The 21,426-nt window shown below is 38.7% G+C and overlaps 1 protein-coding gene across 10 annotated transcripts in view; it reads left to right on the top strand.

Annotated features, from left to right (window-relative positions):
• lqf (epsin homolog lqf) overlaps positions 1-21,426 on the top strand; it is a 154,659-nt gene that overhangs the window by 54,982 nt on the left and 78,251 nt on the right. The window lies entirely within an intron of this gene.

The following is a 21,426-nucleotide window of genomic DNA, read 5'->3' as shown; positions in this document are numbered from 1 at the left end:
AGTGTTAGGTAATAATCAAAATCTAATGATTGATAACAACTCGTTTGAACCAGTTTCCAAATTCAAGTAGTTAGGAGTAATACTAACAAATGAAAATAATATTAAAGAAATAATTTTAAAAAATCAGAAAACGCGTATTACTTTTGTCTCTTTAAACTTTTATTTTCTCGTATAATATCTAAGAAACTAAAATTTACAAAACAGAAATTTGCCTGTATTATATGGATGCGAAACTTGGTCCCTTACAGTGAAAGAGGAACTTAGAAATCCTTAGGGAAGTATTTGTAACTAGAAGGGATGAGGAGACAGGTGAGTGGAGAAGGTTACATAATTTAAAAGTACATAATTTGTATTCATGTCCAGATATTATTAGAATGATTAAAACAAGAAGACTAGGTGGGCAGGCCATGTGGCACGAAAGGGAGACGAAAAAGGAGTTTACGGGATTTTTGTGGGGGAGCCTGATTGTAAGAGACCAGTAGGAAGGCCAAGACAAAGATGGAGGGACAACGTTGAGATGGACCTAAAGTAAATCGGTAGAGATGGAAAAGAGTATATAAATCTTGCTTAGGATAGGGACAGACGGAAGTCCTATGTTGGTGCAGCCAAGAACCTTCGGGTTTAAGAATACTAGAGAGTTATAGTTAGTTAGTGTGTTGGGGGGATGGAGGGGGTAGGGCACCGAAAAGTCAACTTAACTTCTAGGTAGTTCACCCCAGTAACTGCTTCTTGAAGGCCAACGAGGCTCGACGTCCCAGGTTCGAATCCCGCTCGGGCTTGGTTGTTTGTGAATGTCCATTCATCAATTTCATCACTCGTCCCAATCTTCGCAAATTAAGCCAAGAGGCACAAAACGCGAAGTAAAATAAACTAAATCAATCAATCAATCAATCATCGTTGCGATTAGGCGACCGAGACATAACTAATATTAAAATCTTATCAAGTGATTTCTAATTAAGATTTAAGCTCGCCGAACTAAACAATATGAAAATTAACAAAATATGGTAGCAATGTCTACACAAAATTTTCCATTCCTAACACGGAATACTATGATTAATATTCAATATTCAACTGATCAGAAGATTCAGCCTATTATCAATACTTAGCTCAGTACTATATTTTTCTAGTTAAATAAAATAATTCTTCTAGAAACTGCAAAACAATTTTTTTAAGCTCCATGGTTACACATTAAAACAATGTTACACATATAGAACTTCATATGTTAAATCAAGAAGAATTAGAAAGAAAGAAAAAAAGAAAAACATGTACATACTGATCAATTGGCAGTTTCTGCCCATAATTGTGTTTCTTATTAGAACACAGTCTTTCAGTTTTAGAAAAACAAGATACATATAAAATATAAACTGAAATATTAACTTATTTGATAGGGTTGTGCTCGTCTCACGACATAGGAAGAAAAGCGACGTAAAGTAATAGAAGATTAAAATCCAAATCTTGTAGATATGGTTGTTCTTTTTGTAGGATGTTCTTAAGAATGAAATAAATGTTTTCAGAACTCGGTAAGTGATAAGATTATCTTTTTCTATGGCCTGTATTTTTCCTTCTCTCTCTCTTTCTGTGCTTCTCCATCTCTTTCTTAAATTCTTCTCCAATTCGTTCTACAGCGGAGGTGTCTTTAACCAATCTGGAAAAAAATATGAACAGCAAGATTTGTTGATGCAAAAGGCCTCACATGTTCACCACCAATCTCACAAAAGTTTCAACACTGGTTGGTTGATTGATACATTGATTTTTATACTATCGGTCATCTCGGCACATACGCTATTTTTGCCCGTCCCGTCACACAATTAAACTTAACTAAACAAATTAAGAGGACACGCCCTTCGCAAGGAAATAGAGTTCTGTTATATCTTTTCCAAGAAGGTAAAAATTTCCTCACTAAATTTAAAATAAATCACTTATTCGTTACTTATAAACTCTGTTTCCGAGGATAAACTCTCATTACCTATTAGAAGCTGAGGCTATGAAGGGGCACTCAAGACACACAAGGACAAACGCAGGACAAGACGATTGGCGAGAGCCTTGGTGGCCTGCAAGAAAGAAGGTGTCTTACCAGAAGGTCCCTTACACCCCAGTTTCAACATGTTTCCTTGAATTCTCTTTCGAATGTTAGGAATCCATAGCAACTGTTCCAGTGGGTATCCTTTTCCTTAGATAATCCAGATGTCTACTATCGAACTCTGCTGCCACCCGTCTCGCCCACAAAGAACTGTCTCCACTCCATCGTCTTTCGTAGCTCATATGTAATCAGAAAACAGTACCGCCATTGGTTCCGGACTTTGTGATCACCCTGTATCCTTTCTCTCTCATCCCTCCAAACCTGTGCAATTTTTGCCTACTCTAGGTTTAAGGGTTCTAAACTTTACACCTTTATCTATTGGGGTGGGCAGAACTGTTTGCTCCTCACCTGCGCCCAGATGCAGACTCTTCTGGCAGGAAACTGCGAATCAGTAAGATAAATGTAGTGATGCTTTCGGAAGATTTGCACAGCCTATAAACAAAGAACCCATAGGATTCTGGATTCGAGCAAATTTATCCAGGGAGTCTACCAGTCTGGAAAAAACGTGGAAAAGTCAGGAAATTTTTTTTTCTGGAAAAGTCATGGAAATGTAAGGGAAATGTACCGTGTTTATCTAAAAATGAATATTTTTGTAGTAGTGAACTAAAAGTATGATTTTGAACAAAGAAAACGAACAAGAAATTTGTTGTGGACAAAGTACACTTTAGTTTGGTATATTGCGTATTACCGGTAGTTAACAAGTAGAAATTGCATGTTAAATAGCCTACTCTAGGAGAAAGGGTCATGTTTTGAACTACTAGTGTTTTCAAGTAGAAGCAGAAATCTAAGTGGCTATTGGCTTTTACCACTTCCAATTTTTTGGGTTGTGTTTTGTTGATATTAGGATTAATACATAAGTTTCCTACTTTCATTTTGTATAATTATGTATTATTTATTCTTCCGTTGTTATGAATTGTTATGTAAAAATACCCGGTGGAGGCACACAGTGGTTCGGATCCCAATTTAAGCTGTAGGTCCAGTCCCGATTAGCCTTACTGTGCATAAAGTGGATTTAAACAACAATTCAATGAATTCAGTCTTATGTAAAATAATAATTGTTTGGTCCCCATTAGTCAATGCAAGGCAAGTAATGCATAAAAGCTCACCCTGATGCCTCTATCCAGCAGTCAATTTATGTTCAGCTTAGCTTCTCGTTATTGCTTTGAAGTTGGTTAAATGGGATTCTAAGTGTGATGCTTAGCTGAAATGAAATCATCTTAACACACAACGCATGTGTAAATACATGAATTGCCCTAATGATTTGGTCTGGAATTTTGTGTTTATGAAACTGTAGAGGCACCCTGTTATCGTCTAGGTTATTTGACCATGAAGACCAATACGAAGGAAGAGGTTTCTAGTGTTCCCGTGCATTTAAGAGTGTCTGGCTCTTCTCTATTGGGGAGCACAATGTCCCTGGACACCCAACGGTCTTCCCGGAGGTTTAAGTAAAGTGAGATGAATGTGATTGTGTTTGGCAGTACGTGTTTTCCGGTCTAATTTTTCGTCCTGCAGGAAGTTGTAATTACCATTCAAGACCACTTTTCAACGCTCCCTTCTCTTTTGTGCTTGCATTGTTACTCTAAGCGCGCGTGTGGGATCTGACTGAAAACTGAAGCAGTGGAAATGATTCTTTTGTCTTTTCATATTCGACTGAATAGTAACGAGTAGCATGTACCGATTACCCAGTGTCTGTGGAAAACAGGAAGGAACCAACTTCAACCCGCGGAAATACTCTGTGCTTCGTCTCTTGCAAACCTTTAATCCCAGACTCACTTTTCCTGAACGAGGCTGGTGATTAACACACGACGTGTTAGCGATCCGTAAACGTAGCTCTAACTTATTTTGCATTCAATGCAAAATCGTTCATATTTTCTGCATTGGCCAAAACGAAAGCCGCGCGTGGCCCAGGGTTCAGAGTGTGGAGGCGCGTGGGTGAAAGCCGGCTCCCATGGAACAGGTTTCAGCGAGACACGCATGTACGTGGTAACCTAGAATTTGAGATTAATATGTTTTTGCGTGGAGAATTTTCGCATCGTGTTTACGCGTCCCGAAAGCATCGAGCAGCCATGAATCGTTCTCGCCAAGTGATCCTCAAGTGTGCTGCGTTTTTAGGACGAGCCGTTTCCCTGTGTCTGTGTTGAACCTATCAACCGCGTTTCTTCATGTCTTAAGTATGCTTTGTTCCTGACTGATCAGTAAGTACAAATTTCGTTAAGATGCGAGCTTCCTTTATAATGTGTCATCTAAATCTATTAGCTTGGAATGGATTTGCATTCAATTTCCGCCGGCCTGCGTGGCGGAGTGGATATCACACCGTTCTACGACGCCAGGTGTCCCGGGTTCGAATCCCCGCCTGGGAATGGGTGTTCTTTGTGAGTGCCCCTTCATTGGTTTCACCATATCACTCATCCTCATCTTCACGATTAGCCAAAAGCGGCAGAAAGCGACGTAAAATAAACCAAATCATGGATTCAATTTCCGGTCCTGATTGTTCCGTACGCGAGAGAGTTCTTGGAGTGTGAAATCCAGATTAGTGTGGTGCGAGCCTCTTTATTTTTTGCCCCATGTAGTACTTTATACCCGTTCTTAACTTATTCATTTTCTCTTTGTCGAAGAGATGACTGTGTACTAGCTATAGCACCTATACAAAAGGGAGACCGGCTCTGTAATGTCGAGACGAGACAGAAACCTGTGTCGAAGACTCTCTATCTCATTCGAGACTTTTGTATTTGAAATACTTTATTTACATACACCAAACCTGCTCTGAGACTTTTTCAGACATACCAAGCGTTTTGCTACCTGATTACATGTAGATGTCCCATATTTTGTTTACAGTAATTACAGACTCAATTCATCAGTGGCAGTTGTGGGACTGTTGCGTAGTTGCATATATTCAGGATGGTCACATTTTTTCGAGGGTTCGTGGCGTCGAAACGAGGCGTTTTTGAGCAAAGTTTTTCACCTTGATGACACCTGTGCGCTGCCTTGAATTGTGCCGTGACTATTCCAAGACTCGAGGCGAGAACGAGAACGGACTAAACCCTGCCAAGTCTCGTTTGGCCCTCATACCAGTCCTAGTTGGAACGGACAGCTTGATTAAGAATTGCGATACACTAAAAGTGATGATCATATTATTGATATTTGCGAAAGACGTACATGCGTGAACGAAACAAAATTGGAAGTGGCGGGCCCAAGCTTGCACTTCGTTTGGGCAACATGGCCTTAGTTCCCAACTTTTAAAGTAATATTGGCGATCAAGATCCCGGACAAGCAACGATTTACCTTGTCAAAGTCGTCGTTAGTATAAGTGTGTAAATATATAAGAAGAGGAAGCGTTATGAAGGTAATAGGCCAAATAATGTTCTTGCGGTGTGAAACTGTTATCGTTTCCACGGCATGCAAGGCTATTGCAGTTGCACTCCAGTGTTTCATGAATGGCTTTATTATACAGGCCTAATTTAAGTTTATGGAGGCTAGACGCCCACTGGAGCCGAAGTGGCAGTTTGGCAAGTAATGAAATACATGGAATCAAGTTGAAGCTCGCTAACTGAGGGCTAACCGGGCGAATTTCTCCCGCTGTAAAAGGCTCCCAATTGGGGTGGGGTTGTGGAAGAAAGTGACGGATTTTCTTTCGTTTGTTAAATCTCGACACTCTTCGTCAGTTTCCGAGTGCTTTCGGGAGGTTCTCGCTAATTCAGTAATTTCAAAAAGTCATACTTTTCGAGGCGACGCTAGCGTGAGAATATCTTATTGCATAAAAATATCGTTTCACATTCTAATAATGTCCTTGAGTTTTGATTTTAAGTACACTTTTATGCACAGATAGGCTAATCGGGACTGAACCTACAGTTTAAAGTGGGATCTGACCCACTATGTGCCTCCACCGAGTATCGAACCCGGGACCCCTTGATTGCAAGGCGAAGACGCTACCACTGCGCCTTCCGGGAGGCTATATAATAATGTTCTTTTCTTATTTGATGAAAACGGTAAGTTCTAACCTAATGCATGAACATTAACAAATCAACAGTTGTTATTTTCACGCCGCTCCAGCCCCAGCCTAAGGAGAACCAAGAAAACGTAATACCATTCCCTTCTTGCACGATTTTCCTTTTTTTACGAATTCCAAAGTGATTTGTGAAGTACAATGATGGTCTGGATTCGTTTTATCATCGTGGCTTTTGTTCCAAATCATGTTACACGTGTATTAACAACCATTTTTACACTACAAACGGACCTGTTTGTAGTGTAAATCACTACTGTTGTTTGCATATCACGTTACAAAGGTTAAAGTTGAACCCATGCGAGGCAATCGCCAGTAGTGTTATCACTTAGTGCCGAACGAATCGACTTCGGAATGTTAAACATTCTGTACAAGACGGAGGGGACCATTACGTTTTGTCAAGCTCATCCTTCCCATTAAAAGCGTGGTGTATGAAGCTGCGTATTAACGAGTTTTTTGGAAAGTGATTCTTTTTAAAGCTGCTTCTCGCCGAATTAGAACTTGGCAATTACCTTAGAGGCAAGAAAATCGTGATTGGTTTTAGCCACTAGCGTATGCAGGATTTTTTTCCAGGCGAGGGGATGGGGTGGGGGGTTGAAATTATGAAGGTGGGTATTACATTACATAGCTGCATTCTAAAGGGAGCGGAGTACAAACTATTTCGAAATTGCTTTTTTTTAATGTTAGTTTTAATTTTGTTCAAAGACAGGCCATCGGGAGTCATTTTAAGAAGGGGTTTGCATTTACTGTGTTTTTCCCCAAGGTCCTTTAGTGTTTTTATTAGAATTTTTATTTTATCAAAATTTTGGGAATGGCTATAGCACCGTCAGCTCCCCCTGAGTACGCCAGTGGTTTTAGCGTATTGCTCATAAATAACGACACTTGACTCTTACTTAGTTAACATAGTTTTACATAATAGTTTTATTAAATTACCATTACATTTGAATAATTAATATCATCAGCATATTTGAAAAATAAAATTGGTTCGCATTAGCAATAAATATGTCCATTGCTCTTATTATTGCATTAATATATGACTAGTCGTACACCTCGAATTTCCTATTTAGAACAGTTTTTTAGCTGTTGTTTTGACTACAATGTCAGTGACACAGAAATGAGGCGCAAGAGTATTTGTACGTCCAGTTTATAACCACATTTAATATTATTTATCTCTATAAATACACAGAAATTCGAATCCCCCTCCTTCCATGTTTGATCAAATAGCAAATTTTTAGTTAAGGAGAGCTAAACTGCTTCAGTAAAGCGCAGACCCGTAGCCAGGTAGGGGCCGGAGGGGCTCATCCCACCTCCCTGGAGACTAATTCTACCTACGGGCCTGGTGGAGCGTCATATAGGAAGCTAACGTAATTAAACCAGGATGTTCTAAGTGAATGTGAAGCATGCTTCGTAGACAGTGAACTGTCAAATTACGTATCACAGGTTTCATGAAGGTCAAATCATTGTGTGTAGCAGTGACACGAACCATTTTTTGACATCAGACACATGGCGGCACATACCGGGTACTTTACGCTGCAAGACATCCCAAAGCAACTGAATATCTTTAGTACTCATTGAATAAAATTTAAATTTTTTGTGAGCATTTAAATAATCGCATGCAACCCAGATACGCATTGGAATGAGTATTTGTGGATGTAAAGGTGACCTACTCTGAAGGCAATCAAATAGTAACATCTTTCTACGTAGTAAACCGTGGGATGCATTTTTACAGGCCAACAAGGCACTGGCGCCTAGACCCACAGCCAGGATAGTCGTCCTCTGTGACGCTTGTGTGCTCCCTTCATCCATTTCATCTTATCGCAACGTAACTAGTAATGGAATAAATGAAGCATACATCTCAAGAAAAACTGGAACCTATTTTCCTATTACTGTGTGTTAATATGGATAGTTAAGTATTACGAGGGCCTTAATTAATGTGAGTGACAGATTTCATCAAATTATGTAATCCTGTAAATGTTTCACTTCCTGGGTCATCCCATGGGAAGTCACCAGAATTGTCCGGAAACGGGTCGCCTCATAGTAACAGATTGTAACAAGCTTTTGTGCACATAAAGAGTTAGTAAGGAAATATCATTGTGTGAAATATCTCGTTTCAAAACATAATACATATTGTACAGGGTGCCTCTAAAGAATGTGATCCTTCAAAAAAAGTACAAGACACCGACATTTTCAATTAGTTGTTAAGAAACAACGAACTGAGATAGAAAGTATGTTTTTGCTTTATTGTACAAAGTAAAGTATACTTAATTGTAACGAAATGTAGATTTTGCCTTACCTTTATATGTGTATGCCCAGGAAGTGGTTGAAATTCATTGTCGTTAAGATGTGCGGCAGAAAATCAGGTAAGTTTATTAATTTCCCCCCTACTGAGGAAATCAGCCAAAGTCTTTATATTCGTCACAGTATGACTTCTATGTATGGTTCATCAGCACATAACCTCATATTGCTGTTTAATGTTTCTGGTTATAAATTACAGACACTTTTTACAGTATGTGTGGGTAAGAAAGTGCAAAATGAGGCTATTTCAGGAGTTAAAATCTTGTAATGGGAAAGGTGGCAACACTATGCAGGTGGTATAATTGGAAACACCTGAACTATGGTATTATTTACAGGAAATATGAAAATTGCACTCTGCCTCATTTGGTATCTGTTGCGGACATACGAAATGCGTGCAGGGTAGAATATCCGTAATACGGAAGTTTCCAATAATCATATCCCAAGTCAACTGGAAGTTGTAAGTGGAAAGTAATTTCAAGGGATCAATCGGAGAGTTGCAATGTGGAATATAATTTTACATTGACAGTGATGGTTGTCAATTTAGTTCACTGAAAACAGCTCATTTGTATGTCGCAAATGCAGTGTGAATACGTTGCACATTTGCTGATTCCAGAGTATAGGCTCTCCCAGTAACTGTGCCAGGTGGTGAAATCATGAGCAAAATGTCAGTGGGTGGAAGCCAACATGAATCTTCCTTGCTCGGCCATGTAAAACTCTGTGCAGGTCCATGAGGGTGCATAAATTTGGCACGATATTCACTGTTGTCATGAGACACTTCTGTAATGATACCCAACCACCACTGCGAATTGCACACACAGGCAACGTATGATGAGCTGTGTAGCATTATTTTACCTTGTGTTACCGTGACGTTGAATACTTCTTTAGATATCACACTAACTTCAGTTCTTGTAGTCATGCTAGATATGGGAGATGTAAGCATGCGTGTTTTGGTTAGTGGTATGAAACAATGAAGACTTCTTGTTCCTTCAATGCGAGTTGCTTGAGCAAATCGTGGCTTTAACTTGTCTGTTTGCTGTTCAGTTTCCTTAGAGCTGACATAGAAAACCTGAATGTTCTTGATTGTAGATGCAAATTCACATAGTTCCATAGGAGTTAGAATATAATTGTTGTATGGTCTTTGAATGCTTGTCCTAGTTGCCAACCGTTTCACTGTGGCACCTACACCATCAGAAGGTCCCTTCCCATGACAACTAGCAAAAAAGTGCCACTCTGCTTTCAAACCAAAATCCTTCTCATGATGACAGAGATTTATAAAAATTTTCCTGTTTTTGTGTTGTGCAGAAGATCCATCACTGAAATACACAATTTTTCGTATAGCTGGGAATTTGTTTCTGAGAATTGAGAGAACTTCTTGTTGAAAGGAATAAAAAGATGCTGTCATGAATCAGGTGATCACTCACAGCACACAGAGAAACTGTACTAACAGATGATTCATCTTACACATAGGCAACAAAAGGATGAAGTGTGGCTTGAGAATTTTTCCAGTGAAATCCTTGCACAGCGTCTTGGGCTACAAAAGCATAATTCTCTGAGAAATCTACTAGAAGGATGCACTCATCATCTGCAAGCGATGTTTTCCTTGTTGACAGAAAGTTTGCTTTGTGCAGAGGTAATAAAATGGTGTCTGGTTAAGGCTGGAATTCTTTCAAGGAAAGTAGCAATGAATTCTTCTGTTGTGTGTACGACTGATGTGAGTGCTCCTGTCTGTAGTGACCCACTGTTTGTATGTTATTTCCTCATGTTCTGCACACACATTTTCTAGGTACTCCTGCACTTCGTAGCTTCCTGGGCAGTTTGTACATTCACCAAACATACTCGCACACTCCATATTTGATATATCACAAACACATTTTTCCATTATAGTAAGAAGTTTGACATGGGGTTGAACAGAGTGCAGCATGAGCTTCATATTCTAGTGTATGATGCATACACACACACACTATGAGTTCCACCTGCTCCTGGAAGAACACACCATTTTGGACGTAATTCAGCAAATTTTGAGAACCCCACTTGCAAGTTTGCATGTTCATTTTTAAACAAGGCATACAACTCTTTTAAATTGCACATTACCAGATGCTTTTGTTTATGCACCCTTCCTCCGTCAACATTCACAGAAATTATGTCTTTCTTTCCTGGACATAATCGGCTGTTTTCATCATTCTCATAAAATTTGCAGCAAGCATCAATGGTATCCCCATTCAGAGCAATGTCAGTCTTTGGTGAAGGCAGTGCCAGTATTCCTTTCTCAGTTTTTTGGCTGTTCGTACCATGTACTCAGTAGTGTTGAAATATTCTTTAACCTTTGTTGTTTGCCAGCTATGAGGAGCAAGTGTGAGTATTTGAAGCTGTTCAGCTCTTGAAGACTTGATGAATTTCTGCTGAAGTTCTGACATGAGAAGGTTTAGGTCGCGTTCAGCATGAGTTTTTGTAGCCTCAGCAGATTCTTTTGACTCTTCAGGGATATGTAAAACTGCTGCAACATGCTTTGTAATAGAATATTGTATTTGTTTCATTTTTGCTTTTCCATACCTTTTCCTCTTCTCTTTTTTCTATATTTCAGTCAGTGTAAAATTTCACACTCCTGAAATTCACATGAAACAAATGAGTATCAAAATGCACAAATATTTCACAATTTGCATTAATTTTTTTGTTTTGGAATATACTCTTTTACAGGTGTGAGTGCATGGGTCGAGGTACAGCAACCTGAAATATTTGAAAGCAAAACTCAATTACGCATTATATGTGAAAGCAGATATTAGCAGAACGACAGTACACATAATTCAGTATTCTATGAAAATGGTTCAGAGTGCAATCATGAAATTTCTCCTGAGGAACATGTTGGAATTGTACAATATTTTACTGCCACTCATTTCTTCTTGATATCTTTCCCTCATATGGAACTTTGCACCCAAAAAGAGTGCTTTTTTTTAGCTTTTTCAGATTTTTAACATACATGACACACTTTTTAAGCAAGAAGGAAATATATTGCAGTCTTCCTTTTTAGTGTGGAGACCCCACACTTTGGGAACTGTTCTTGTGAGAACTATGAAGATTGCACTTTATTTCCTTCCACTTTAAAATATGACATAGATTTCGACATATATACCACATATATGTGTGGGAAGTTGCTTTTTCGGTTATGAAAAAGACAACCACAAATTAATATAGTTGTTACCAAAACTTAACTTTTTTCATTGTATATATTTCCTTTACATAATACAACAACTAGAAATCATATGTCATTTCTTTTCGTTATGCTACAAGCATTTATCTTGTACCTTCGCGCTGTACGTTACCACGTCACTACACACTGAGACGGTAACTTTAATCAGTCCTGTAGCCCAAACTAATGACCGTAGACATAAATAATTTTACAGTTTTCCATAATACCCTCAGACATACATTTGTGCAAAATTTTATTAAAATTGGAGATGTAGTGGCGACTACCATTTCGGTGATTTGCCATGGAATTACCGATAAAATCACTACATGATCTTTTTTTAAAATTAATTTTTGTGTTTGTTCAATATTATTTTTTGTTTATTTATTTATTTACTCAGAGTTTCAGATACAGTCTTATTTGCCCATTTTACACTGAAACAACATAAAGTAGTAACACAAAATAACAAAAGATAAAAACAATAACAAGATGGGATAGATTTACATGTCCTGATCAGTAATATACAAAAATTACGTTCTGGAAGGAAAATATCTACATTCAGGGGAAGTTTGTTGTAGATTTCTGGGAGCCTGTAAAACAAGGAGCGTTAAGAAGGGATAGCCTAGTGGTTGGGTTGTGGAAGAGTTGCAGGTTGCGTGTTAGCTTTCGGGGTACCCTAAGTGAGAATTCACTGATTAGGAGATCTGTTCTAATTTTGCCATTTATTATTTTGTATAAAAATTTCATGTCGGCTAGATCACGACGAAAGGATGGAGTGTGAATATTCAGAGCAGCCATGGTGTCTGATTTGGATACATGTCGAAAGGAAGGTATTCTATGGCGAACAATTGCAAGAAAGAAACTGAGAACAGAATCTATTCTGGTGAGATTGGTTTTTGAGGCCATTGCCCAAATTGGGGAACAGTATTCGAGGATGGGCGAGATGAAAGATTTAAAGAATAAAGCAAGAGATGATGGGTTTTGAATTTCGCTAAATCTGTATAGAAAGAAGACCGAGAAGGCGCATGGCTTTTTTAGTGGTAGCTATAATATGATAATTAAAAGTGAGTTTTTCATCCATGATAATACCTAGGTCTTTTTGGGTGGAGACGTTTTGGATTGGATTGTTTTCAATAGAATAAGTAGACAGCACTTTGTTCTTTTTTAGGGAATAAGTAAGGAAAGATCATTTCTGAAGGTTTAGTTCTAAATTCCACTGACGACACCACTTAACAAGTTCTGTGATAGCATTTTGAAGAATCATCATGTCATGATGCGATGAGATCTCCTTAAAGAGTTTACAGTGAAGATAATACTTTTTTTTTATTCAGTTTCAAATGTAACCTGCAGCAGGGCTGGCCTACGTGACGGTGAAAGCCAACTTGCAGAAGGCGGTTACTTTTAAAATCTTGTCCTTTCAAACCAGAAGGGTTTGAATAGTTCAGTTTACTGTTTTTTCTTTCGAATCGCCTATATAAGAGAACCGATTGAGTAACGGAGTTGGCATTTCTTACGAGTTTTTGGGCAACAGGGGAGATCTTGGGAGGTTCTCTCGGTGCCGGTAGAGTGGTTGGGCTAGTCATATGGCTAGCGGTCATGGATCAACCATTTACTTTCATCGAAATACATGGATATGTCCACGCATTTTTTTTTTGATTCGTTTGGTGACAAGCCAACGCTTAGTTTTCGGTGGACATTGTTATTATTCTTGGAGAAACGTCGTATCCGAGGGAATACCTTGTTGCGCCAAATTATTAGTTTAAATTTGTAGATTCGACTCTGTCAAGGGTCCGGTTTTTATTTTAATCTGGGATTAAAGGGAATGTGACAGGAAGGAAAAGAATCATCAAAGTTTTGTTTCATTGAAGGGGTCGGGTGTAAAACATGGTAAGTGACATTTCGGTCATTTCGAGTCCATTAAGAAAAAAAGTTATTAGAAGCTATACTGTAGATAAATTGTTTTCGTGCTGTGTTTACCAATTTCAGAAGGCTTCACCGAGTCCAATGCAAATTGTATGATATGGCAATTTCACTCGAAAATTGAAGGATGGCACATTTTACTTCGTAACTCAAAAATAACCAAAATGTCACTTACTATGTTTTACCTTCAATTATAATTTCCAGAATAGCGCATAATTAGTTGTTGTAATTTCAATCAAGTTTAGTCTCTGGGAATTAGATAAACATGTGATGTATGCAAGTGAGCTTGATCCATTTTTGAACTAGCACTGCTGGTCTAGACCAGCGTACGAACCTCTCTTATATTTATATTTCAGTGTTTCAATTAAAGAGGGTCATGTCATTTTTGTTGTGGGGTTATTTCTTATGTAATTCTTTGTATATATTAAATCAACAAAATAAATGAGCTATCATTCAAAGATAAAATAACTTGAGTTTTCCCCTAATATCCATGGTAAAGAACATGGTAGTTATTCAATGTATTTAATTCGATTGAACCGTATTGTTAGTTTTTAAAGTGTAATGCTAACTATTTGCCTGGGGAAGTAACGAAACAAGTAACAGGTCGAGCCAAGGGCAGGTTACTCTCCCCAGAAGAGCAAGAGAAGCAAAACAACTGGTACTAAAATAAAGGGTGGACTAATAAAATTTGCGCCTCTTTTGCTCCGTTTTTGCGAAGTGTATAAATTTCTCGCACACGTGTAACTTTCAGAAATGTAAGTGATTGACAGAATCGCACCATTATAAGCACGTGTATCGTATTTTTTGATATCCATTAACAAGATCCAGGAGGACCTCCCCGTCGTCGCCTTGTAATCCATGGGTCCCGATTTCGATACCCGGTGGAGGCACATAGTGGTTCGGATCCCACTATAAACCGTAGGTCCAATCCCGATTAGTCTTACTGTGCATAAAGTAAACTTAAATAACCAAATCAATCAACAAGATACAAGAAAACTGCCTGAGGAGAAAATTCTGGGAGTACAAATACGTTTTACTCACTGTATTTCTTTTTTTTTAGACTGGCGTCTGCAAGGGCGGGGCTGACGGGGTACAGCCACCTCCGAAATTTTGAGAAAATAGAAGTTTTCAAATGAAAGCAGTAAAGAACTCTGCAAAAAACAAAATTGTAAATGCAAAACCCGTTAAAATGTATTGCCTCCCCTAGTAATGTAATCTCCACCTTCACAATTCCACCCCCTCCGAAGAAAATCCTGTTTGTACGCTAGTGTGTGTGGATGTTTAATAAGAGCATATTTAAACTAGGAAATTTCAATACACGCATTTTGTAAGAAGTTCATGGTGTGCTTTCCATAAGCACCCGATGGGTTGGCTAAGAGGAGAAGTACACATTGAACAAGAGCGAGCGTTGCATACTAATTAGGAGTATCTCGCAATAACTTCGCTGACAGCGAGCGCTCTTTCTACTTTGACTGACACGTTTCAAAGCATCGGCTACCAAGATCATAATTAGGATTGCCCAACGGAAGTTAAAATAAAATTTGCACGAACAGCTTTATTACTTTAACCATCTGCGCGGCTTTATGCTAGGATTAAATTTGTGTAATTGTAACTGAAAAGTAGATCACGGTATCAGGCACGTATGCAGAAATATATTTAGGGGGGGGGGTCCGACTAACTTCTCAATAATAATAACAAAGACAATACTTTAATTGTAATAATTAAATTAAAATAATAATAATTAAATATGTAAATTAATATTGTTGATATGATCCTCCCGAACCATATCAAAGATTCGGTCATATTTAATATTATTCTTAATTATTTTGTTTTTATATTCACTATAAAAACATTATGAAAGATGAGATATTTAATAGTTGAACTAATGACCTAATTCTGTCATTCGAGTAGTTTAGAATTTGTTATTTGCAAGCTTCTTGAAAGCAAAATAATTCATTGTTGACAATTAGTCAAAAATATGTGTTCTCAGTTTTAGAATCAAACTATTATGAAAGCCATAAGAGCTAAATTTCAGTTGGAGTTATTAGTAATATAAGCCTTATGGACATTGGAAAGAAGTTTTTAAGAATATGACAACTTTATGGTAGAGAATATTATAGAAACTTTAAGGATCATAACTGTTGTTTTAGACATAGAAAAATGAACCTTATGGAACATACTCTTTAATCTTTAGAATATTGTCATTATACACAAATTAGTTCTGCATATCACAGCTGTAGCTATGTTTATCTTTTGTGTCACGGGAGGCGCTCTGCTTGACATGCGGGGGTATAAATACTGCTTCGGAACCTAATTCGGGGGCATTTTCATCACCGACTCCGATGGATTAACATCTTAAATACTCAGCTCCCTTTATGGGAGGGTTCAAGAACTCAGTCTTCGTTCCCAAATTAGCTTAGAGACATAGTTATTCTGTCGTATGGGTAGGTTCGCCCTGTGGACATGCTAACATGTCACCATACGAAAGAATAAGTTCATTTCAACTTTATTTTGAAGTTTTCTGAAATGTTAAATAAAATCTTAGCAAAATAATGTTAAATTTCGACTCAGAACTTACTGTTATTCTGACGCATGGGTAGGTTCGCCCTGTGGACATGTTAACATGTCACCATGCGTGAGAATAAGTTAATTTACGAATGCTCACAACTTTGTGATAATTCAGTTCAGATTATTTCGTCTCCATGATAATTATTTATTGATCAGGTTATTCATTATTGATATCTGGCATGGTTAGGTTTCGCCCTGTGAACATGCTAACATGTTGCCATACCCGATATCAAGTCGATGTCTCTAATATTTCACGAATTATAGCAGTTTGTATTTCTGCATATATCTTGAAGCCAGACCATAATGTCCAGTTTATATTAAAATCGGAGTCAATACTTAAAACCTTCGCCAGGCACGTCAAAGTTATGCTTCATTATGTCAAGGAGTGTTCATAAAGTTCCAAGCAAGCGCCTGGTCGTCTTTATATAACTGATATGACAGCTTGATCCATATTATGTAAATAAACTGCAAAAGTCTCGTAGATTTAATTATAAGAAGGAAATCTGTTCTGTCCTTTATTTATGGAGATCTGTAACTAAGATGTAAATTTATAAAAGTATCTTGAAAATAAACCATCTTCAGGAAAATAATTGCCCATAAAGAAGCCTACTGAAGACGCAGACCTTTCTTGGGAAACAGATGTTATTCATTTATAAAATCTCCCTTTTCCATAGCCTGTCAAATGATTTAGTACATAACAGTCGAAGCTTCATATCCCACGTATTTCTACTACTATACCCGTACCTGAGAGGGGTCAGAGTATCCCATTAGCCCACTGAGTTTTAGCCGAGGTGAAGAAACAGATGACATAGGATATTGAAAGGTGATTGAAGAAATAGGAAGGTAAAGATGAGGATGGACGCTTTGTCTTCGTGATTTTTTTTAATGTAATAGCTGCGATTGTATAGTTTTTCGAAGGCGATTTATGCTCGAGGACGCTGACGACAGAAGGTGGCCTAAAGGTTCGAGAGAGGAACCGCCAAGAAGCCTAGTTCAGCATGAGAGCAGTCTAAAGTGTCGCGATGGATGTTTCCGCTCACTTTCTTCGTCTCCTTCGAAGTTTAGAGCTGGCGATCGAGCGCAGGTCTCTCCCCAGCCATGCAGCTAAGCAATGATGATTTCAAAAGGATGGTATTTGTTTTATTTTGATTTTAAGCGTTTTCCCTCATCAGTTGTTATGTTTTCCTTCCCAATTTTGCGTAACGCTATGCGTCGCTCTTCATAGTCATTCACCTGTTGATATGTGCTGATAGGAATATTGGCAGCCCTGAAAGAACTCCCCCTGGAAATGAAGGGAGAGTAGTGGTTGATCACGAACACGGCACGGCGGCACCGTTTCATTGTATTGCTATTATTACATGAAGAGGTAAAATATGTTAATGGAATAGAGATATAACAGTACGTATTCACTATCATAGCTTACGTGTAGTTAAGGTCGGCAAAATATGTAAGTAAATAGAAACTGCCCTGGCAAGGAAATTAATTTCAAATAGATAAAGAATTGAATATTTATTGAATAACAAAGAAAGGAATTAGATTCAGTTGCCGAAAAGTTAAATTCCTGATTAATATTTTACGCATATTATCATAAGTAATTGTGTGAATAAATCTTTGGAACTGTCCTTTAAAGCCATATGATCGCAATTTATCGCCTTTCAATAAGTTCGGCTATAATAATAAATAACCATCGATTACATAACAAATGCTAAGAACGTATATTTTGATTGCTTGATTTTAGTACTTCGTAAGTCTTGGGGGAGGGGGCGGGGGTCCGTAACCCCTGGACCCTCTTAAATACCTTCTTGCACGGTTTGAGTTGAAAGAAATTGGTTAGGTAACGTAGTTACAAGCAGTCGACGTTAGTTAAAAGGTAAAGTTCCCCGTGCAATGGAGGCACATTTAGGGGGTATGGGGGTAGGGCCCCACATATTAGGGACCTCGGCCATTTTGGAGATGATGTGATCAGCCCAAAGCTCCGGTCGCCTTTACCCCCCAGGGTTGCCCCCAGTACTCATTGATTTGAGGCTGGGTGAGTTCCAAAGCCGCTTTATTCGGGGACAAGGACGGAAAAATTCCGACCATAGATCACCCACCCCTGGAATTGAACCCTGGTCTCCTGCGTGGCAGTCAGACGCCCCAGCGACAAGACCACCGCGGCCTATAAGAGTCGACAGTATTGTATTTAATACAGTTGCAAGTTAATTACATAAATTTACCAGTATTTTTTTCTTTAAAAGTGACAGGTTACTACCCATATTACATGCCAGAACTCTCTGCAGAAAATCACTTGGTCTCTTTATTTCGTCTGTTACAGTGGCCGTAAATTAAGAAGTAACAACTGTTCCGCATACTGACACTATATAATAGTTATTTTCAGAATTTTTCCCCAGAAATTAAAAGAAAAAATTTAAATGCTGAGAACACTGAAATGAGCAACACTAATTTAAATATTACAATCTTTGGCTTGAAGTTTATTATTTAGCGTCGCTTTTCTTCCACCTTTGGCTAATCGCGACGATGAAGATAAACTATGTTATGATGAAAATCATGGACCCATGCCTAGGCCGGGATCCGAACCCGAGACAAATATTACAATATGTTTTCAATTTAAATAGGAATTATAAACGTTAGTAAATACAATTTTACAGCATTCAACATGTCAATTATTGATAACAGATGTAGCAATTTGTTATTCTTTTACAACTCAACAATAAAATCTCGTACAGTGTGTGTATTTGTGGGATTAACGGGGCAACGTTGAGCAAAGGAGAACCATTTTCTCGTGTGAAAACCAGAGCAGTTGGATAGCGTTTTGGGTATTACACGTAACGACTTGCCCATCTGCTTCTCCACGAGGAAGCTCGACGAACGCCTCTGCTATGCGGGCATCCTCTTCTAGATATCAATCTCGAAGTTGATCTTGAGTTCCCACGGGAGATTAACCCTATCATACGTGCTGCTTACCCATGGAGGACTCTAAAGTGGAGAAGCACGTGGGGAAATTGTTGCATGTAAAAGCCCTTTAATTCAGTTAATTGAGGAATTCCTTTATCCTCTACAATTAAGGTAGCATTGTCTTCAACATGCACGCTGTTTGTAATTATATAGTTCTATTATACTGTATACAGGGTGTCTCAAAAGTAATAGCGCAAACTGACACAGGTGAAAGTACACGATAATAGAAACAAAAAAGTCTCAGTAAAAATGGGTCTGCAAACGAGCCGTTTTTGAGATAATTGCGAATGTGTGGTTACAAACCGCCACTGACTTCATTGTTTGTAAACGTCGTCCTACACTGAAAAAATTATCGGTGCTCCCAGGAAGTCGACACCCCATTTTGGTCAACGTTTCACTTCAGTGGTATTGAAGTAATATGGATATACGGGAACAATCAACACCTGTTACCGTTTATCTGTGTTATTTCAACACCACCGAGGTTAAAACGTTGACCAAAATGGGGTGTGGACTTCCTGGGACCACTGTCTGTGTTGTTTTAACACCATTTTTTTTACAGTGTAGTTGGTAAAATGTACTCTTCGTTGCTGTAAGCTTCCATTTTCACTAAGCAGTACAGCACAACTGACGTGACTCCCACAGTGCGATTAGACTGTGTACTGATTGTATCCATCCTGTTTGATTACAACGCCAAGTCTCGGAAATGTTCTGTTTTGTAAACAAAGGACCGCGCAAGGAGTTAAGCACTCGGTGTTTACAAAATGCAGTCAAAGACGTCTTGTAACCACATATTCGCACACATTATTAGCATTAAAAATAGTGTTGTTATTTTGCTTCTTCGGGCACTTCAGTCTTGCGAGTTGTATTTAGTTAAATAAATCATGACTGTCCATGGCCTTAGTTTTATATTTTCGACTATATAACTTTTTTGTTCGAATTAGTTTTTTAGGCCAAAAAGTAGTACCCGTTTTTTAATTTTTTTAAAAAAACTAACATTTTTTGACAAAACTTCGTAATTGTTAACAACAAACTTTAAACTACTTCTCTACATAGTCACCATGCATTTGTCATAACGTGTGACGAGTTTTTGTAACCCATCTTCATATTCCTCTGCCGCCAATCTATTGAGAAAAGTAGTTCTTTCAGTTCCTCATCACTGTGAAATATCTTTTCTCCAAAAAAAGTCCTTTAGTTTTGTGAAGAGATGAAAATCGTAAGGAGCCAGGTCCGGGATGTAGGGTGGATGGTTGAAAATTTCAGGGAACTGTTCACTGATTTCATCCAGTGTGACGCGCTGATCGTTCTTAATGAATTTGTCAACTGCACTCAGCAGTTCGTCCGTAATGACAGACGGGCGCCCGGAATGTTCGTTTTCATGGACGTTCTCCCTCCCCGAGTTAAAGTTTCGACACCAGCGCCGTTCAGACGACTCATCAATAACATTGTCGTCTCCATAAACCGCCTTTAATTGACGGTGAATATCACATGGTCGTACATTCCTGGCGTTGACAAATTTGATCACAGCCCTAACTCCACAACTGGCGGCGTTTTCAATTCTTTTGAACATTGTAAACACTAACAGAAACAATATCTACAATGACAGCGCTACGAAAATTCGCACACACTGACCAGTCAACTGAAGTCGTTTGACCTTGAGCGGCGGCTACTCGCGTCACTAGCGCTCCACACGGCGCGAACGGGTACTACTTTCCGAATGGCCCTCGTAAAACTATTGGGTTTACCTTTCCACGTTTGCCTTCAGCTCCTCCCTTTTAATGTATTCTATCTTAGACTATGGTGTATCATCATCTCCCGTCCCTACTGTAGTTTTCCACAATTTGCTTCTTTGCCATTTCCATAACTTCTTCCTTTATCCATTCATGATATTCTTTGTATTCGCTAACATTATATTTTAGTTTTTAGCCTCGGATGGTTCGTGGCAGTTATGAAATCTCGAGGATTTACTTGGATAGTTTGTATTTTGGTTATTTGACGTCATGTCCCTGTCGCTCATCGCTAATGGCGACGATGACGACATGGATGGACATTTACGAAGTAACGCCCATACTCAGCCGGCGTGGTGTCTCAGGTTGGAAGCCAGGCTTGTTCTCCGAGAGTGTCCCTTCATCGGTTCCATCTTATCATCTCATTCTCATCGTCGCGATTAGCCAATAAGTGGCAGGAAAGCGAAGGTAAATACAAATACGAACCCGTGACCGTCGGCCCTAAGATTTTCGCGATGCTGAGAGATGTGTCATTAAAGCCCCGTTTCCATTACCACAAATTTGCCGCCCAACATGACACGCGGCATGCGACGCGGCGTATGCCAAGGATTTGTTGAAATGGAAACTGTCTGCAACATGCCGCGGCGCAAGTGCCAGGGACAAAATTGCCCCAAACGATTTAGACGCACAACATGCGCAGCGT

The sequence above is a fragment of the Lepisma saccharinum genome, chromosome 22, assembly GCF_977018435.1.
Source record: "Lepisma saccharinum chromosome 22, izLepSacc3.1, whole genome shotgun sequence".
Classification (NCBI taxonomy): Eukaryota; Metazoa; Arthropoda; class Insecta; order Zygentoma; family Lepismatidae; genus Lepisma; species Lepisma saccharinum.
The sequence above is the reverse complement of the archived record's forward strand: the minus strand, read 5'-3'. Positions and strand labels throughout refer to the sequence as shown.